Source organism: Carettochelys insculpta, chromosome 1, assembly GCF_033958435.1.
Source record: "Carettochelys insculpta isolate YL-2023 chromosome 1, ASM3395843v1, whole genome shotgun sequence".
Taxonomy (NCBI): Eukaryota; Metazoa; Chordata; order Testudines; family Carettochelyidae; genus Carettochelys; species Carettochelys insculpta.
This window is the reverse complement of record NC_134137.1, coordinates 13,586,224-13,592,223: the sequence shown is the minus strand read 5'-3', so window position 1 is coordinate 13,592,223 and position 6,000 is coordinate 13,586,224. Positions and strand designations below refer to the sequence as shown.

The window sequence follows — 6,000 nt, the reverse complement described above, 5'->3', positions numbered from 1 at the left end:
CCTTTTCCAAAAGAATCCATGGAGCATCTACACACAATATGCTCTCTTTAAATCTGAAATTAAAAGAATGCAGCACTTTTTCCAGCAGCCCTCTTCCTCTCCCAGATGAGAAATAGCACCTTTATCTGAAAGATTCTTTCAGAAAAAAACATGCGTAGATGCCCCGGGGGGGCCTTTTTTTGAAAGAATTGTCCTCATGGCACTGGATTTTTCGATCCCTGGCCTGTTCTTTCAAAAGAGCTGGGTTTGTGTGGATGCTCTCTATTGAAAGGGAGGATTGATATTTTGATCCACTTTTTGGTGTGTGGATGCACTCTTTCTAAAAAAGTTTTTTGGAAAATATCTTCTGGAAGATCTTTCGAAAGATTGCTTTAGTGTAGACGAAGCCATAGTGCACAGCTGAATGAAAACATTTCCTCAGAGCAAACAACCACAGAAAAAAGCAACCATTAGGCTAGCTGCTATTAGTGAAATGATAGAGGATAAAACAGAATATATTCTAATGACATTACATAAATTGATTGGATATCCATACTTTGAATTTTAGTCCCAATTCAAAAACTATTCTGCGAGAAATAGAGCAGTCCAGAGAAGGGAAATAAGTATGACTGGAGGCATGGATAAGGCATATGGAAAGAGATGACTGGGCAATTAGATTCAGAGAGGCAGAATGCTAAAATAGTACTTAATTTCAAAAAGAGAAATTGGGCCAAAATGAGCAAACTAGTTGAAAAGAAATTAAAAAGTTGGTTTCCAAAGGTCAAGTGACTACACGTTGAATGAAACCTTTTAGTAACACCGTTATAGAGGTTCAAATTAAATGTATGCCCCATATTTAATAAAACACAGGAAGTGGTTCAAAAAGCAGAAGTCACCATGTCTAAATGACAAAGTGCTGAAAGCACCTTGAAGACAAAGGTATCTTTTAAAAATTGGAAGTTTAATCCTACTGAGCAAAAGAGAAGGGATCATGAACTCTGGCAAGTCGAGAGTAATTAGATGGGCCAAAACAGAATCTGAAGAGCTCTTAGCAAAGAATCAAAAACTATCCATACAAATTATTTAAATACATCAGAGGAAAGAAGCCTGCCAAACAATGTAAGAGGCCACTGGACAATAATCCCAAAGGACCACACAAGGAAGGCAAGGTTGTGACAGAGAAGCTAAGTTAATTTTTTACATCAGAGTTCTTTACAGTGCAGGTAAAGGAATTTCCTACACCAGAGCCATTCATTTCAGGTAACAAATCTGAACCACCATGCCCAGAAATGTGAACAGAGGAAGTTTTGTAAGAAATTGATGAATTAAACAGTAACAAATCACCATGACCAGATAGCATATTTACATATTTTAATGTAGTAGGAGACACACATCTCCTGGAACTGCAAGGGACTTTAGGAAGTCATCTAGTCCAGTCCCCTGCAGCATCCCTGACATCTAGTTGCCCCAATTCCAAAATGGCCTCCTCAAAGATTGAGCTCACAACTCTATGCTTGGCAGACCAATGTGCAAACCATTAAGCTATTCCGCCCCAGCATTCACAGAGTAATTCTGAAGGAATTCAAATGTTAAATTGGAGACCTACTGAGTGTGATATGTAACCTCTAATTCAAATCAGCTTCTGTACAAGATGACTGGAGAATATCTACTGGAATTCCAAGTTTTGCTGAGAACAGCCCCTCTCCATACCCTTTTTAACCCCTTCATGAATTTGAAGGCTGCTATCAAATCCTCAGTAGGATTAAACTTCCAATTTTTAAAAGATAGCTTTTTCCTCAAAGTATTTTATTCACATTGCAGAGGGATACATTGTGTTTTCCCACAGTGAGCTGGATAACATACTGAGGAATGAAAAAGGGTAAACAGTGAAGTGGCAACATTTGTGGATTATAAAAAACTCCTCAAGATAGCTAAATCCAAAGCAGGCTGTGAAGAGTTACAAAGGGATTTCACTAACATGGGCTACGTCTACACGTGCAGCCAACATCGAAATAGCTTATTTCGATGTTGCGACATCGAAATAGTCTATTTCGATGAATAACGTCTACACGTCCTCCAGGGCCGGCAACGTCGATGTTCAACTTCGATGTTGCTCAGCCCAACATCGAAATAGGCGCAGCGAGGGAACGTCTACACGTCAAAGTAGCACACATCGAAATAGGGATGCCAGGCACAGCTGCAGACAGGGTCACAGGGCGGACTCAACAGCAAGCCGCTCCCTTAAAGGGCCCCTCCCAGACACAGTTGCACTAAACAACACAAGATACACAGAGCCGACAACTGGTTGCAGACCCTGTGCCTGCAGCATAGATCCCCAGCTGCCGCAGAAGCAGCCAGAAGCCCTGGGCTAAGGGCTGCTGCCCACGGTGACCATAGAGCCCCGCAGGGGCTGGAGAGAGAGCATCTCTCAACCCCCCAGCTGATGGCCGCCATGGAGGACCCGGCAATTTCGACGTTGCGGGACGCGGATCGTCTACACGGTCCCTACTTCGACGTTGAACATCGAAGTAGGGCGCTATTCCTATCTCCTCATGAGGTTAGCGACTTCGACATCTCGCCGCCTAACGTCAAAGTTAACTTCGAAATAGCACCCGACGCGTGTAGACGCGACGGGCGCTATTTCGAAGTTGGTGCCGCTACTTCGAAGTAGCGTGCACGTGTAGACGCAGCTATGGCTGACTGAGCAACAAAAACCTATTTAAACTTCAGTGTTGGCCAAATCAAAGTATTGTGCACTGGAAAACATAATCCCAATTATACATATGAAATATAGGGTCTCAATTAGTTGTCACTATTCAAGAATTACTCTTAGGTTGCGTATTCTGGTTTCCTCTGAAGCATTTAGCATTGACAGAAGACCAAACACACTACATTCATTATACATCCAGATTTAACACCAAGTAAATACATCATCTAGAAACAGATATATAGCTAACTGCTATAAACATAGTTTGAAGCATACTTTATTTATGAACCTACAATTTCTCTTGAAATAATTAGGATTTATTCCTGACTGTGTGATTTTTCACTCTAAATGTTGTCAGCCACCAGACCATGAACAACTGCATCAGCAATTCTTTCCTAAAGACTTTTATCTCACTAGATTCCCTGCACTTCAAGATTTCCAGATCCCTCTTTTCCCTGTATTTTTGTAATATTATCATAGTGGTAGTTGTGACCGATGAAACACTTCACAAACCAATGTACTTTTTCCTAACTAATCTCTTCATGTCTGATATAGTAGTTACAACTACTACCATTCCCAAGATGTTGGCAATGTTTCTGGTCAATGCCAAAACTATTTATTTTCCTGTCTGCTTTCTGCAGAGGTATGGTTTTCATGGCCTAGCAGTGACTGAATCGTGGCTTCTTGTAGTTATATCCCATGTTTGGTATGAAGCAATTTGTAACCCTTTGCATTACCCAGTTAAAATGACAAGGGAAGTAAACATTCTACTGGCAGCATGTACATGGGTGATTGCATTATTAATACCAGTACCTGTCATCTTCCAGACCTCGCTGTTAAGATTTAAAAAACAACAATAATTTACAATTGCTTTTGTGATTGTTTGGCAGTTGTGCAAGCAGCTTGTTCTGATTTCAGTGCAACTTTTCAGTCTTTCTTGGGTTTCTCTATTGCCATGACTATTTCAGTTGTGCCACTTATGCTCGTCACCCTTTCATATGATCACATCATGACTGCCATATTAAAGATCAACTCTAAAGTAGGTTGTGATAAGGCTTTTTCTACTTGCACAGCCCATTTGGTTGTGGTTGGCATTTACTATTCATCTACTGCCATGGCATATATATCCTACACAGCAGACTTGCCTATTGCTATCCATATACTGGGCATTGCTGTTTCTGCTATTTTAACTCCTTTGTTGAATCCACTCATTTATAGTTTATGAAACACTACTAAGGCAAACCCAACCAGACTCCACAGCACTTCTGCCAGCCCCACTGGCCAGCCAGAAGTCATGCAACCAAACCCACAGTCTTCTCAGCTGCTATACCAGCCCGGACAAATAACCCCCAAATTCAGGTGAGAGGTTATTAAACCTGTTTCACCAAACCCCACACAGATTCTTCCAGACCCCAAAGGGCCCAGCCCCAGACCCTAGTTAATATATATTTGGATCTTACCCAAGTAGTAGTAGTAGGCATCCTTCAGCCTGCATAGACTATGGATCGCGCCCTTTATAGTTTCAAATGAGGACTTCATTTACATCGTCCACTGTGACTATGAAGGCCCACATGAGAGTGACAGTCCTTGCTGCATCTCTTGCAGATGTAGTGGGTGTCTGGCAAGTCCTTAGTGTGCTTTCTGTGCGCACGCTTCTCCTCGGCTAGCTGTCTGATCTTCATCTCGCCCTTCTGAAGGCCCTTGTGTAACCCCTGCCTCCATCTGCTGCGGTCGTCTGCTAGTTCTTCCCAGTTGTCCAGCTCGATGTCTACCTCTCTGAGGTCTCTCTTGCAGACATCTTTGTATTGCAACTGGGGGTGTCCGGGAGGTCTTTTGCCAGAGGCTAGCTCACCATACAGGATGTCTTTTGGAATCCTTCCATCATTCATCCTGTGGATGTGGCCAAGCCAGCGGAGCCGACGCTGCCTGAGGAGGGTGTGCGTGGTTGGGATTCCAGCTTCCTTGAGGACGGTGGTGTTGGTCACTCTGTCCTTCCACGATATTCCAAGGATGCGCCTGAGGCAGCGCAAGTGGAAGACGTTCAGCCTCTTTTCCTGGCAGGCGTACAGGGTCCAAGTCTCGCTGCCATAAAGGAGGGTGCTGAGGATGCAGGCTCTGTAGACTTGCATTTTGGTGTGAATGTACAGCTTGTTGTTATTCCACGCTCTCTTGCTGAGTCTGGACAGAGTTGTGGCTGCTTTTCCAATCCTCCTATTTAGCTCAGTGTCCAACGACAGGGTGTCAGTGATGGTGGACCCAAGGTAAACGAACTCGTGGATGACCTCAATGTATAGTTGTCAATGCTGATTGATGGGGATTCAGCAACATCCTGACAGAGTATGTTTGTCTTCTTTAGGCTGATGATAAGCCCAAAGTCCTTGCACGCTTTGGAGAACTGATCCAGCAGTTTTTGAAGCTGGTCTTCTGTGTGAGACACTACAGCAGCACCGTCTGCGAACAGCATGTCTCTGATGAGGACTTCCCGCACCTTAGACTTAGCTTTCAGCCTTGCAAGGTTAAACAGTTTCCCAACAGATCTTAGCTGCGTCTACACGTGCACGTTACTTCGAAGTAGCGGCACTAACTTTGAAATAGCGCCCGTCACGTCTACACGCGTCGGGCGCTATTTCGAAGTTGAAATCGACGTTAGGCGGCGAGACGTCGAAGTCGCTAACCCCATGAGGGGATGGGAATAGCGCCCTACTTCGATGTTCAACATCGAAGTAGGGACGTGTAGACGATCCGCGTCCCGCAACATCGAAATAGCGGGGTCCTCCATGGCGGCCATCAGCTGGGGGGTTGAGAGATACTCTCTCTCCAACCCTTGCGGGGCTCTGTGGTCACCGTGGGCAGCAGCCCTTAGCCCAGGGCTTCTGGCTGCTGCTGCTGCAGCTGGGGGTCCGTGCTGCATATACAGGGTCTGCAACTAGTTGTTGGCTCTGTGTATCTTGCACTGTTTAATGAAAGTGTGTCTGGGAGGGGCCCTTTAAGGGAGCGACTTGCTGTTGAGTCCGCCCCGTGACCCTGTCTGCAGCTGTGCCTGGCTCCCTTATTTCGATGTGTGCTACTTTGGCGTGTAGACGTTCCCTCGCTGTGCCTATTTCGATGTTGGGCTGAGCAACGTCGAAGTTGAACATCGACGTTGCCAGCCCTGGAGGACGTGTAGACGTTATTCATCGAAATAGCCTATTTCGATGTCGCAACATCGAAATAAGCTATTTCGAAGTTGGGTGCACGTGTAGACGTAGCCCTTGTGTGCAGTAAGATGCCCTCTGTTGAAGATCGAAAGGCATGCTTCAGGAGGAGTGCGAAGA

General features: G+C 44.7%; 1 pseudogene; it reads left to right on the top strand.

Moving 5' to 3' along the window:
* The first annotated feature begins 3,051 nt into the window (after window positions 1–3,051).
* On the top strand, window positions 3,052–3,911 carry LOC142003685 (olfactory receptor 2AT4-like; annotated as a pseudogene).
* Window positions 3,912–6,000: the final 2,089 nt, after the last annotated feature.